General features: G+C 41.8%; 2 protein-coding genes across 10 annotated transcripts in view; one reads left to right on the forward strand and one right to left on the reverse strand.

The window, feature by feature from the left end:
* LOC138765164 (epidermal growth factor receptor kinase substrate 8-like protein 3) overlaps window positions 1-7,386 on the reverse strand; it is a 97,469-nt gene extending 90,083 nt beyond the window's left edge. Inside the window, exon 1 of the mRNA XM_069942016.1 lies at window positions 7,117-7,386. The gene's annotated coding sequence lies outside the window, so the exon portion shown is untranslated. The remainder of the gene's footprint in view (window positions 1-7,116) is intronic.
* A 178-nt stretch (window positions 7,387-7,564) lies between these two features.
* The window catches only part of pik3c2b (phosphatidylinositol-4-phosphate 3-kinase, catalytic subunit type 2 beta), a 148,152-nt gene continuing 140,556 nt past the window's right edge, over window positions 7,565-15,160 (forward strand). For 8 of the 9 annotated variants that reach the window (XR_011358511.1, XR_011358510.1, XM_069942020.1 and 5 more), the window contains exon 1: window positions 7,565-7,708. The gene's annotated coding sequence lies outside the window, so the exon portion shown is untranslated. Of the gene's footprint in view, window positions 7,729-15,160 lie in introns of all 9 variants that reach the window. The other variant, XM_069942018.1, reaches the window with a different exon arrangement.

Consider the following 15,160-nt stretch of genomic DNA (forward strand, 5'->3'; position numbering starts at 1 on the left):
GTCTCCAGAATGAAGGACCATCGCCTTCCCAAGATCGTGTTATATGGTGAGCTCTCCACTGGCCACCGAGACAGAGGTGCACCAAAGAAGAGGTACAAGGACTGCCTAAACAAATCTCTTGGTGCCTGCCCCATTGACCACCACCAGTGGGCTGATATCGCCTCAAACCATGCATCTTGGTGTCTCACAGTTCGGCGGGCAGCAACCTCCTTTGAAGAAGACCGCAGAGCCCACCTCACTGACATAAGACAAAGGAGGAAAAACCCAACACCCAACCCCAACCAACCAATTTTCCCTTGCAACCGCTGCAACCGTGTCTGCCTGTCCCGCATTGGACTTGTCAGCCACAAACGAGCCTGCAGCTGACGTGGACATTACCCCTCCATAAATCTTCGTCCACGAAGCCAAGCCAAAGAAAAAAAGTATATAAAGCTGTCCAGAGCTACAGTCTAGCCTTCCAGGTTCGTCATGCAGAGAGACAAGACCTCTTAGTGTACATATTAGTTTCTTAAAGCTGTTTTATACTCGCACTGCTGGTGTGGTTATTGTCAGTACAGACCCAGCTTCTCCTGGTACTGTTCCAGCTGCATCTCCCTCCTTCAGCAGCAGTGCTGATGCCAGAGTCCCAAGCAGAATGGACACAGAGGCCAGCAATAAAAACAGTGAAACTGCGCCTCACAATCAACCAGGTAAAACTTTTTTTTCATGATTAACATTCTTTTCATGTGTTTTTGTGAGTGTGTTTGCCTATATAGAGCTGTCTTGCTAATGTTGCTTGTGTTCTTTTGTTCTCTAATATTTGTTACTGGCTATGGACTGTGAGGATGTGGAGAGGGAGGGTCTTTGACTGGAAGTGCAGGAGGCCCATGAGGAGCAGCTCAGGAGAGAGGCGCAGGAGGCAGAGATGGCAGCGTGGGAGGCCAATAGACGGGAGCAGGCAGATGAAATGAACGGGTTCGGGAACACGTTTAAGGACACTCAGCAAGAGATGCAGAATCAGGCCTCACATGCAGGACCTGATTGCAATCGTGGCAGCTCCTTTACCACAGCGCCCTGCTCCTGCTCGACTACACCAAACTCCCTCATGATAGCACTGCACTCCTGCACCCCAGAGGCAATATTATTCTCCGCCACCACAGCAGAATGACAGCATCTTCCACATGGACAAGGCATAGGAGTCATTTCAACCACCTTCTTCCTCCTTCTTCATCCAGCTGCTGGAGTATTGTGCATTACTACTTCTGCACATGGTCATTGCTGTTTTGTTTATTTGCACAGTTGTAAAAAGTTATACGCTGCTGAATTTACCATTTTTATTGTTATTTACATGTTTCCTGAACACTACGATTCTCTGACATGCGCAATATACATTTACTAAAAGATGTTATTTGTTTGCTTAAATAGCTTATAGAATGGACACAATTGCTTCACGGATCACCTGGTGGCTGTGTGTTTGTGCACCCTGATAAGGAACTCAAATCAGGCTCAGGGAGTTTGGGCAGCTCAGTGTTCCACTCTGGCAAGAAGTGTTCCTGTTGATTTCACATATATTGTGTGGAGCACAACAGGCAACAACAACGTCTGATACAAAAGTGGTACAAATATCAAGTTGCTTGGTCGAGCACCTCCAGCAACCTTTGAGACATCCATTTTACCACCATCCTTACCGAGCTCAAATGGTGTTAAAAGCTTTACTGCCATTGATCGAGTGTGTGGTGGTTAAGGAACCTCTTCATTACCCACTTCCTGAGCTGGGTCTCTGATTTGATGCACGGGGTTTTGGACTTTTGTGGGCAGGGCAATGTAGATGTATAAGTGCTTTATGCAACCTCTGAAATCACAAACAATCAGTTCATTAATGTTTTCTAGAGGCTGTTTTACATTACAAGGATTGAACCTGACTCTTGGATTTATCAGAAGTTTTATTTGAAGTAAACTCAGTCAGCCATTCCTTCAGTTTAAACATATATATTTCCCTGTGATTGTATCATGCGTGACAGATGTGAAAAATAAACCCGATTGATTGATTGATCCACAATATTACTGTTCAATGGGGTCTATAAACTTACTTCTTGTGGGAAGAAGTACCTGCCTTCATCTTCGGCCTTTCTGTAGATGGGCGATTTGGCTAAAACTCGAGCATCATGTGTGCGGTCAGGCCAACATCTGTAAAGCTGGTCCAACAAAAAGACTGTGTGTAGATCGACATATTAATTGATAAAGACAAATAATTGTAACTCAGGGCATGATCCTTACCAGTAATTGTGGTTTACAACAGCCTGAAGAACAATGGAGTGCCACCCTTTCCAGTTGTAGTAGGCTGGTGTGCCTTCATGGTGGGGGGGTTCAATGATGGGAATATGTGTGCCATTGATGGCACCAGCACACATTGGATACCCACATTCTGCAAGTCCGTCCATTGATTCCTGAAGACATGCACCACTCGGCAAGTCAACAAAATATTTAAAAAGGGCCCTCTTCAATGGTCCAGTAACTTTGCATACCAACCCACACACAGTAGCAACACCGACATCAAAAATATTTCTAATGGATCGATATTCACATGGGATAGCATAACACCACAAAGCAATGGTAATCTGAGATTCCAGAGGCTGGTGCCAATTTGTTGTCTTGTGCCTCAGGTGGGGTTCAAAATGTTCCAATACAAATTCAAAAGTGTCCTGAGACATATAAAAGTGACTCCACCATTCATCTTCAACAAAATTGTTGAGGACGTCAGGGCAGAACACGGGCCCGAGTAGAGTCTCTCATTTCTCCACATCTTTCTATCTGAGACCAGCGTGAATTGACTCACAAGAACAAAACATCTCCATCTAAGGTCCACAGGCCTTGATTCTCTTCAATTTCTCCCTCTGATTGCATTGCTCGCATGAATCCGCCCATGTGCGCATCATAAGTTGTGCACAGCAACGATGTTGGCATTCAAAGAGTGTTATAGATGTTCACGGCTAGCATAAGCGCATCAAGTTCAACCGCCATTTTAATGTAGAAAGCAATGTCCGACGTGTATGTTATACCCCATACTAGACATCAATGCTGCTGTGTTACACATCCCACTTATTTTGCTCCAGAATGCTAGCTTGCTGTGTAAAATGACACACTGGCCTGCCATTACCCTGGCATTTGACAGTTCAATGGCTAAAGCCGGTTGAATGACGGGCCTTCTTTGCGGGAGCCCAACCTTTTTTTAAAAAACTTTATTTATTCATTCAAAAAACAAATAATATATGACATATGCAGCAATTAAACATATACATGAATGTTTTTTATATATATAGAAAAAAAGAAAAGAAACCCCCCCCCCTTCAGCCAACTCTCCTAAGGAGAGCCATAAAAAGAAAGAAAAAAGAAAGAATATTGAAGAAAAAGTTAAATACACATATTAAAATCTAATCAATATAAATTGAAATGTAAATATTCTGAGTATAACAGCCACTTATTAATAAAAAAAATTATAATTATCACACAAAACATACGTAATTTTTTCCATTATTAAACAATATTTCATCTCATTATGCCATCTATTAATATCAATCATATTTGAATCTTTCCACGTACTAGCAATACATTTTTTTGCTACGGATAAAGCTAAATATACAAAAGCAAGCTGGAACTTATCTAATCACAAACCCTTCAGAGGTTGCAAACTGCCCAATAAAAATACTGTTGGATCTAAAATTATTTTAATCTTATACAGGTATTCTAAAAACGATTGAATTTTCTTCCAAAAAGATTGTATATGTATACATGACCAAACAGCATGAAAAAAAGTTCCAACCGTATCACCACATCTAAAACACAAATCTGATTCATGAAAACCATATTTTTTTTAATTTTTCAGGTGTCAAATATAATTGATGTAAAAAATTGTAATTAATAATTGTATAATGTGCACTTATCAATCTAGTTACACTGTCATAACAAATATCTAACCAATCATCTTCAGAAAAAATAAAACCAATATCCGCTTCCCATTTAATTTTAGATCTATCCCAACTCTTTTTATCCATTCCATCCTGTAATATTTGATACATAAATGAAATATAACCCTTCTCTGGTACCTTCATAAGAAAAGTCTCAAATTTAGTCATTTTAGGTAAAATCATATCTCTACCAAACATACATTTCACCAAAGATCAAATTTGATGATAGAGTTCTTATCAATACCAAAACCTTCCCTCATCTGATTAAAAGATAAAAACTTACCCTCTTTAAAACAATCTCCCAAATTTTTCACACCTTTAAATCTCTATCTTTTTTAGGATTATGTATTGAAAAAGAAATAAGTTGATTATTATACAACGGAGTCAAAGCCAATAATTTACCCCTAGAGCCTGTCATTTTATTTTTCTTTATCCATAACTTCACTAAATGTTTTAGTATAGGCACATTATATTGTTGTAACAAATTTATATTTAACCTAAACAAAAATTGATGTATTTCAAATTCAGAAATACTTGCCATCTCAATTTTAGCCCAACTAGGAGGCCGTACCAAATCCATCAATAAACTAATAAATTTAAGTTGGGCTGCTTCATAATAATTTTGAAAATGTGGTAAATGTAATCCCCCTAACTCATATTTCCAAGTTAATTTATTCAAAGCTACTCTCGAAAATTTACCCCTCCATAAAAACTCCCTAACCATTTCATTCAAAACTTGAAAAGATTTTTTATCAAGTAAATACGGAATAGATTGAAACAAGTATTGTATACGCGGAAAGATATTCATCTTAATTGTATTTATCCTACCTTTAAATTAATAGGTAAATCTTTCCATTTAATTAAATCAGTTTTAATTTTTTTCATTAATGGAGCATAATTTAATTTATATAAAGATTAATAATTAACATTCAAAATTATACCCAGATATTTAATTCGATCAGTCCACTTCAAATTAATAATATTCTTATAAACTAAATAATCTCCTTCACTTACTGGTAATATTTCACTTTTTTCCCAATTAACTTTATATCCAAAGATCCATATTGTATTAAACACTCCTTCAAATGCAAAAGTGACTGAGCTGGATTTGTTAAATACACCAATACATCATCAGCAAATAAATTAATTTTATACTCCTCGTCTAAAACTTTCATACCTTGTATCTGTGTATTTTGTCTTATCAACTGTGCTAAAGGTTCAGTCACTAACGCAAACAAAGCTGGTGATAAAGGACAACCCCGACGAGTTGATCGAGTTAACTTAAAAGATTCCAAAATCAAACCATTCGTCAATACTCTAGCTACCAGCTTACTATATAGAGCCCTAATCCAACCAATAAAAGAAGGACCAAACTAAAATTTCTCCAAAACTTTAAACAAAAAATTCCATTCAACTCTATCAAATGCTTTTTCTCCTTCTAAGGGTATCACAATCGGGTGATCTAAAGATTGTTGAAATCTATTAATCAAACTAATCACACACAAAATGTTATCTGAAGCATATCTATTCTTTATAAAACCTGTTTGATCTATATGAATCAACTTAGGTAAAAATTTAGCCAATCTATTCGCTAATATTTTAGCTATTATTTTATAATCTACATTTAACAACGAAATTGGTCTATTTGAAGATACTTTCAAAGGATCTCTATCTTTTTTAGGAATTACTGTAATTAAAGCACTAGAACAAGACTCAGGTAATTCATAATGTTCTCCAACTTGACATAATACATCCCCAAACACTGTAGATAAATCATCATAAAAATTTTTTATAAAATTCAACTGAAAATCCATCATCCCCAGGCAATTTACATTTTGGCATTTCCAGCATAGCCATTTTAATTTCTGAATCAGTAAATGGTTCTTCTAACAGATGTATATCTGCATCCTCTAATATCGGTAAATTCAACTGTGATTTTAAAAAAAATCAATCGATCCAGTTTCTTGTTTTCCTTCAGACGTATATAATTTTTAATAAAATGAATAAAATTCATCATTAATCTCATGAGGTTTATAAGTAATAAGAGAATTCCATCTAACAGCATTAATAGTCCTCGAAATCTGTTCTTTCTTTAATTGCCACGCCAATACCTAATGTGCTTTCTCTCCCCATTTGTAATTCTGTTGTTTAGTCCTATTAATCACACATTCAAATTGATAAGATTGCAAAGTATTATATTCCAATTTCAACCTAGATAATTCTATTTTCTGATCTTCTGTAGCATCTTTCTGAAATTCCTTTTCTAACTCATCGATCTGTTTCTCTAATTCAAAACTCTGATTTAATTGATTCTTTTTTATTTTAAAAGTATAACTAATTATTTGTCCTCTGAAATAGGCTTTCATGGCATCCCATAACACAAACTTACTTTGAACAGAATTAGAATTTTCTTTCAAAAAAAATTATTTGTTTTTTCAAAAAATCAATAAATTCCATATTTTTAACAACATTGTATTAAATCTCCAACGATAGGCCATTTGAATTTTCTCAGAAGTTGCATATGTAAAATATAACAAGGAGTGATCTGAAATCACCCTACTTTTATATTCCGCTTGTTGTATTTTCCCTTGTAAATGTGCCGATACTAAAAAGAAGTCAATCCTTGAAAACGATTCATGTCTAGAAGAATAAAAGGAGAAATCTTTCTCTGTCTGATTAAGACGTCTCCAAATATCTACTAAATTAAGATCTTTCATCAACGCTTGGACCTGAATTGCCATCTTGGATTTTTTAACTTTCTTTGGAGATTTATCTAATAAAGATTCCAAAACACAATTAAAATCACCACCAACTAAAATATTATCTTTAGCCTGACCCAAACATAAAAATGCATCTGAAATAAATATTTCATCTGCATTTGGGGCATAAATATTAAGTAAAGTCCAAAATTCACTAAAAATCTTGCAATTCAATTTAAGAATACATCCTACCTTTTCCTCCATTGATTGTAATTCAAAAGATACATTTTTATGTATCAAAATTGCTATACCTTTAGCTCGAGAATTAAATGAAGAAGATTATACATGTCCAACCCAGTCCTTTAATTTCATGCTTTCCTTCACATTCAAATGTGTTTCTTGTAAAAAAGCAATATCAATTTTCATTTTCTTAATATACGCCAAGACTCGCTTACGCTTAGTCAAAAGCCCACCTGACAGAGTGAAGAGTGATGCCCATGATGGCACAAGGCCACGTCCACCGCTCTGTTGCCTTTTCCTGGCCTGTGCAACTGGCACCTCCAGACCAGACAGAATAGGCTTTCCTGCAGAAATTTGCAAGATTCAGGTGGCATACCCAAATCTCCCCCAGCTCCCCCCAAAAAACTGTCGCCAAAGTACAGTTCAGACGTTTCGAGGTCCTAGCAGAAGGTCCCTTTTTTAAAAAAAAAATCATCCTGGGCCCTCCTTGCCCTGCAACACTTCCACTGTGATCCAGGAAATTGTTCTCTTGGGCTCAGCTGCGTGAATGTGAGAGCAGGGAATGTCCAGCAGAGGCCAGGTTCCTCCCAATCATCTATGGGCTGTCATTTCTCAATCTCCACCAGGGGTTTCTGCAAACCGGAAAAGGTCTCTCTCTCTCTCTCTCTCTCACATTCCGACTTCTCTGATTGGGAAGGTGTGGGAATGGAGAGGCGCAAAAGACCGATGAGATGTTGAGCTTTATTTAATGCATCGGGAATTTTAAAGGGGAGAAGAGGCTATTTAAATCCCTCCTGCTACATCGAGGGGGGAGAGAGACCCAAGGTAAAATAACCCTTTTTCTGGTGAGTGGGGGGGTTGCTGTTCCTTTTCTCTCCGGATTCAGTGGGGTTTGTGTGAGACGAAGGGAGTGTTACAGTGGGGGTGGGGGTGGGGGTGGGGGGATTTTCCCTCCCGTTTGAGAGTCCCCGCGATCTGGCCTCTGAGCTGCAGGTGGATGGGGACTTCGTTTCATTGTGTCGGAGCAAGAGGGAGCTGGCGGAGACCCCCTGGTCCTCTCCGGGAATTTGGCTGGAGGGCGGCGTGATTCAGGGGGGGACCTGGGGCGCTCCTTCAGCTGGAGGGGCTGCTGTCACAGTGTGTGTGAGAGAGATGTTGGCACTGACTTGACAAGATAAATGGGGTGGGGGGCTATGGTCGAGAAAATGGATTAAGGATTTAATAATATACTAACCGGGGGGGGGGGGTGGGGTGGATTTTCATCCTGTTCGGGATGGACCCGTCTTCAGAGACTTGGAGACGGATGCGTGAATGGGGTAAGGAACCCGAGGATACATTTCAGTGGAAAATGGGACCTTCACTGGAAAAGGAGGGGGGGGGGGGGGGTTTGTCGGGGTAAGGACGCAGAATGAGCTTGTCCATCAGAAGAAATAGTGACCGGGTGCTTTCTGGTCAAGTGGGAGGAGGTTTACATCCGAGCATGGCTTTGAAAACACTGTCGGTCGCCAATCCCAGTGGGAACGTCTCTCTCCGGGCAGCGGCGAGACGGGCTTTGATGGAGCTGCATCGGTCTCCTCTGGTGGGACAAGATGCATCGTTTGCCTTGAACTGGCTTGTCGGGGTTGGCCACACAGTTCAGCAGCTCTCATTCATGCTCCTTTAGTTCCAGAGTCTCCAATACGCGCCTATTAGATGAATAATTGGAGCCAAAACTTGCTGGATTTAATCCCTCCCTGGGAGGATATTAATTGCATCTCTTTTGATCACAGAAATTAAAATCTTGCAGACACTTTGAATGTGCAAGGGCAGGACCGAGTAGGCGCTCCCGTGGTCGCCGAGTCTAGGACAAGATTGCAGGCAGGATGGAAGGGATTTAAAACCGAGATGCGGAATCATTTCTTTAACCAGAGGGTCTGTGGAACGTGCTGCCGCATCCAGCAGTGGAAGGGGGGGGCTTTGGGTGTAGTTCAAGCCGCTTTCAGGTGGAATAGCTGGGAGAATGCGGCTCCGGAGCCGGCCAAGCGACCTTCACCCGAAAGGTCCGCAGCGAGGGAGAGGCGCCGCGGAACCAACGCCGGCTCCCGTCGACTGTGGCCCCCTTTCAGGTGCCGAGGGGCGAGCGCTCGGAAGCGGAGGATGCCCCGACCTGAGGAGGGTCAGGGTTCTCCGCTTTCAGGTGGCCTCACTCGGGTATTTTAGGCGGCTTGACGTTGGGGGTTTTCTGGCCACCTGAAAGCGGGTATGAGAGAAATTAACAGGTTTAAAAATGCTGGAGAAGCTCATCAGGTCAAACAGGGTCCTTGATGTAGCAAAGGGGGAATATGTAACAGCGTTCGAGAGAATCCTGCAGGCATCTGAATAAAAGGGTAATGGGGCAAAGGCAGGAGATGATTGTGGATGAGGGGACAGCAATAATGAGGAGGAGGAATGTCTCCGGGGGGAAGGGAGGGGAGTACAGGAAAGGAGGAGGGGAAAGAAAGGAATTGACAGGTAATTGATTAGTCAGGGCATCAAGGGCAGCGGTTCTCAACCTTTTCCTCCCACTTTTAAGTGATCCCTCTTCCATTAGTGCTCTGTGATTAGGAAGGGATTGCTTAAGGTGGTATGGGAGTGGAAGGTTGAGAATCACTGCTCTTGTTACTGACAAAAATGTTTTGCTTGAGAAAAACTGTCATTGGTTTTTCATTACGTTCCGAGTCAATGAAGTACGATTAAAACAGTGGTTTTCATACTTTTTCTTTCCACCCGCAGCAATCCCTGACTAATCACTATGGCGTAGTGAATACTTAAAGTGGAAAGTAACCACTGGGTTATGAGGAGAAAGCTAGGGAATGGGGCTGAGTGATCAGGACCAGCTCTAGGCAGAGCAGGTTCGACGGGCTGATTGGCCTACTTCATCTCTTATCATCAGGATTCTAGATGTCAGAATTAAAATCATGAAATTCTGGAGAAATGCAGCGGGTCCAGCAGTATCTGTGGAGGAGACACTGGGAAATTTAAACCCTTGAATTGGGTTGAGACTTTCCAACATACCTGTGAAGGTTGGTTGAACTATCGCTTTTGATCACATGATCTTTGGAAGGGTTTTTTTGGTATCTTCAGATATGAAAATGGTCACAGTTTGGAGTATGTCAATAATTTTCCATTTGAAGCTCTGTTTTGTGTTTCGAATAGTTGTCATTATTGCAAGGGTTTGGGGGGGTGTCCCCACAGGTTAATTGTGAATGGTGTTAAATTGATTATTTCAATTCAAGTTTGAAAATCTGCAAAAAAAAAACCCTGTGCACTGAAGCAGTTTAATCCTCCAGTATTTATTTTCATTAATTTGTGGAATTCCAGCATTAATCATGAGGCCAGCAGTCATCCCTAACTTCCCACATGAAGTGGTGGTGAGATACCTTTATGGAGTTGTTGCTGTTCATGTGTTGGAGCTAGTTCAGGTTGCCGAATGGTGTGGGGAGTTGATGCTTAAGCTTGCTGCACAGGTGGATAGGTTAGATGGGAAGGCTTATGGAATGCTGCTGTTCATTTGCTCAAGAGATATCAGGTAACGTTGCAGTTTTGTAAAACTTGGGTGAGACCACACTTAGAATGACAGGAAGGGTGTGGAAGTTATGGAGAGAATGCAGAGGAGATTTGTCAGGTTGTTATCTGTATTGGAGAATATGTCTTATGAGCTGAGGTAGGGCCTTTCTCTTTGGAGCAAAGAAGGATGAGAGAGGTCTTCAATTTATAAAAGGGATAGATAAAGTAGACAGCCAGCATCTTTTTCCTAGAGCAAGAGTTGTAAACATCAGAGGACATCTGTCCAAGGTGAGGGAGGAAAGTTTAGGGAGATGTCAGGGGTACTTTTTTTTTCCCAGTGTTGTGGGTGCCTGGAGCATATTGCCAGGGGTGGTGGTGGAGGCTGATACAATACGAACATTTAAAACACTCTTGGTCAGAGATTGAGAAAGTTTGGTTTAATTGAGTAGGTTTAAATTGGTAGGTACAACATTGAGAGCTGAAGGGCCTTCACAGAACTGTGATCAACCAAGCAATTACTGTGTTATGGAGTTAACTATTACCAGAGCTTTAGTCATCCAGATAAATAGGGATTCCAACATGTTAACTGATTCGTTCCCTGGAGATAGTTGAAAGGTGATGAGTCACTCATTGTAAGATTCTTAGCCTGGACATTGTGTAGCTAGAATATTTGTGCAGCTGTTCTAATTATGGTTCTGGTTGGCAATGACCAGCTTGGTGAACTAATGTGATCTCCTCCCGAGTTATGTGGAGTTTGTCCAGCACAAGTATTGCTTGCCATATATCAGTCCAAATGTAACTTTTGTCTTAGACTTAACTACGTGTAGATAATATCTGAGGATACACAAATGAACTTTAGCAATATGTAAACATCACCACTTATTTATTATTGGCACATGTACCCAGAACTAAGTTCATGTTTACTGTCACATTCCTGTTGTGCTAAGAAGGGTTCTTCTGGAAGCTGCCTAGCAGGTATACAGCCATCCAAACTAGAAAAGCAAATTGCAAAGTACAGTTACCATGAGAAGATCAAATCGTACAGAGCAAGGACAGCATTGCCATGAGTTTAATTCAGAAGCCTGATTGCTGCGGAGAAGAATTTGGCTTTAAGCCTGTTGTTGCACTATTTCACACTCTTTAACCTTTTCCCTGATAGGAAGAGGTGCGATGGGTCCAAGACAAAAGTTACATTTGGACTGATACATGGCAAGCAATACTTGTGCTGGACAAACTCCACATAACTCGGGAGGAGATCACATTAGTTCACCAAGCTGGTCATTGCCAACCAGAACCATAACTAGAACAGCTGCACAAATATTCTAGCTACACAATGTCCAGGCTAAGAATCTTACAATGAGTGACTCATCACCTTTCAACTATCTCCAGGGAACGAATCAGTTAACATGTTGGAATCCCTATTTATCTGGATGACTAAAGCTCTGGTAATAGTTAACTCCATAACACAGTAATTGCTTGGTTGATCACAGTTCTGTGAAGGCCCTTCAGCTCTCAATGTTGTACCTACCAGTTTAAACCTACTCAATTAAACCAAACTTTCCCAAGTGTGTCAGCTGCCTTTCCAAGGCAGAGGGAGATGCTAATGGAAGGGAGGGTGGTCTGCATGATGTTCTGACCTGCATTCACCACCTTCTGCAGGTTCTTCTAATCTTGGGCAGAGTTAACTGACACACTACACTGATGTATCCAGCTTTTGATGGTGGCGCCTGTAAAGGTGATTAAGGGAGATGGAGAACGTGCTGAACTTCCTCAGTCTTCAAAAGAAGAAGAGGAATTGGTGAATTTTCTTGGCCGGAAAGTTGACGACAGTGATCTAGGCCAGATCCCTGGAGTGTTTACTCCCAAGAACTTGAAGGGAGCTACTCTCTCCACTTTAGTATCATTGATATGAACAGGAGAGTGGATTCTACACCTCCTAAAGTTTATGATGAAGTCTTTTGCCTTATTGATGTTGAAAATGAGGTTATCTTGGCATCAGGCCACTAGACTTTCAATCTTTTACATGTATTCTGTCTTATAATTATACAATATTTCACCTTTGCTGTTGTCAGTGAACTGAAAAATTTGGCAAAATGGTTGTGATGTGGAGGGATATAGTCAATGGCTGAGTGCACCACATCCTTCCAGGGCAGTATGAGAAAATCCCAGGAGGTCAAGATCTTGAAGTTTTGGGATGTGTTTATGAGAACTATTGTGTTGTATTTGATACTGAAAACAATGATGTCTGTGGTGTCCAGAGAAAAGTTTTCTTTTGCAAGCCATTCAAAGGTGAGCAAAGAGCAACCACTCAGTTGCAAAGTAAAAGAAGGAGGAAAAGGTAAAAAGAAAGAAGTCCCTACAGAGACAGAGATCGGTGGAGGATCATGCCATCATGGAGACCATTATTGCTCTCTCGTGTCATCCAGAGGCAGGGGCCATGTGTTGACTGAACCCAAGCCCCCATGTCTAGCTGCTTCCTCTCCAGATAATTAGGCCAATGATATTGCCCTGAAGGACTCCACATTGATATCCTGGAGCTCAGTTAGTTGTCCTTCAGCAATAAGGCCATACGACATAAAAGCAGAAAATCATGATCCATTTTCATACGCAGCCCCACCTCCCAGCCTTCTCCCCATATCTTTTCATGCCCTCGCTATTCAAGAACCTATCAATTTCTGCCTGGCCTCCACAACAAATTCCACAGATTCACCACCCTCTGGCTGAAGAAATTCCTTCATATCTCTGCCCTAAGCAGATGCTCTTCAATTCTGAAGTTGTCCCCTCTTGTCCTAGACTCTTCCATTGTGTAAAACAACCTTTCTACATCTACTGTTTCAACATTTGAAATGTTTCAATGAGAGTTCCCCCCCCCCCCCCAACCACTTTCACCTAAATACCAATGAATACAGGCCAAGAGCTGTCATACGCTCCTCGTATTATTACACTTTAATTCCCAGAATTATCCTTATGAACCTCCTCTCAACCCTTTCATTTTAAATCAGGATCCCAAAACTGCTCACAATATTCCAAGTGAGGTCTCACCAGTGCTTTATAAAGCATCAATGACCATCAAAAGGGCATCTTGATGGTCTTTTAAATCCCTACCAAATAACAGCACAGAGAAATTTTATTGGAGATAGTGTGTGCTCAATTGCTATTGAAGAACACAAGAAAATCGGAGCAGGAGTAGGCCTTCCAGCCTGCCGGCACTGTTCAGCGTAATTATGACTGACCTGTTCTGGCCTTGACTCTTCCTCTGTGTCATTATCCTGTATCCTTGATCTATCAAATGTTCATCCACTTCTACTTTAAATGATCCAACTACTGTCACCTGTCAGAACAGCAAATTCCAGAGATACACCACACTCTGAGAGAAGAAATTTCTTCGTACCTTGGGGTTATGTCCTCCTGTTTGAGACTCTGAATCGCCGAGCCTTTTTAGTATTCAGGTGAAGTTTCGGGGGGGGGGGGGGGGGGGAGTAATTTGAACCCCAGTGTTGGTTTGCTGACTGTTCATTTTGGGGCTTGTTGTTGGATCAATTTGACAGGAATATAATGCTGGCAGGGGAGCTAAGAAAGATGAATTGTTGCTAGACTCTTGTTTAATGGCATGAATTGAGTATTTTGGGTGACAAGTGTTCAAGATGGTGAATTGTATTGAGCAAGCAAATCCACGTTGTTTACTTCCACTTTCTGAGATGCATTTCTTGCAAGCTATTAGGATTTGGCTTGCTCGCAAGCTGCACCGATTGAACATTGTTCTACATTAATGTTTCATTGACCTTTTTGATATATTCTATTTTAAATTTTAAAAACTAAATGGTCTGTTTTGCAAAAACTATTTGTTGAAACTTGTTCACTGCAGTTGTTTTTCTGCACTTCCTCCACACCGCGCCCACCAATTTCTTGCCCCAGAGTTTTGCAGTGATGAGTCATTGGTCCCTTGAATTGCAGTTGCTGAGAAGTCTTGACAATGCTTGAGACTAATTTTCGGCTATATACCATAGCCGAACTGCTGGTCTGCCCTTTCATATTCGCAGGAGACATGCTGCATCTGAAGTTTACTGGCCTGGTTTTAGATAATCCCAATGAGCGGAGGGTAGGATGAGATTGAAATCCAGGGGTCAGCACCCATTGGTATAGAGCACACATGTCAAACTCTGGCCCACGGGCCAAATTTGGCCCGCGATATAATTGCATTTGGCCCGCAAGATCATATCAAAAATGTTTTAGAGGTGGCCCGCTGGCCGCCGCGCCAGTATAGCGCATGCACAGTAACTGCTGTGTCCCAGGGTGAGAGAGAGAGAGAAAAATCCTGGTCCTTGAAAAGTAGTGGTGGGTGGTTTTATAAACATGCTGTCGTGTCCCCCTGCCCACCCCCCCCCCCACCGCAGTGCAGCCTGGCCGGTGTCAGGGGAAGCCAAGGGCGCTTCCCAGCGCCCGGAACCCCAGTGGCACAGCGTTTCTTGGAGCTGCAGATGGAGTCGGGACGCCGGAGGGAAGATTGGGGCTCCCCACCAGGCGATGGGGGCGCTGGCTGCCCTGCGCCTTCCCACCGGACCAGCGGCAGGTGCCCGGAGTACACGTGGAGAGCGAGGCTGGTCGGGCAGGTAGGGTGGAACCCCCCGCCAATCTCGGGAGTGGCATGGGCTGGATCGGGATTAGTCGCGCTCACCTGCTCCTCCACCGCTGACCGGGATCCCAGCGCGGTCCTGAGCGCGGAGACTGCCCTGGAAAGGTCCTGGGACACCG

The sequence above is a fragment of the Narcine bancroftii genome, chromosome 5 (assembly GCF_036971445.1).
Source record: "Narcine bancroftii isolate sNarBan1 chromosome 5, sNarBan1.hap1, whole genome shotgun sequence".
NCBI classification, from domain to species: Eukaryota; Metazoa; Chordata; class Chondrichthyes; order Torpediniformes; family Narcinidae; genus Narcine; species Narcine bancroftii.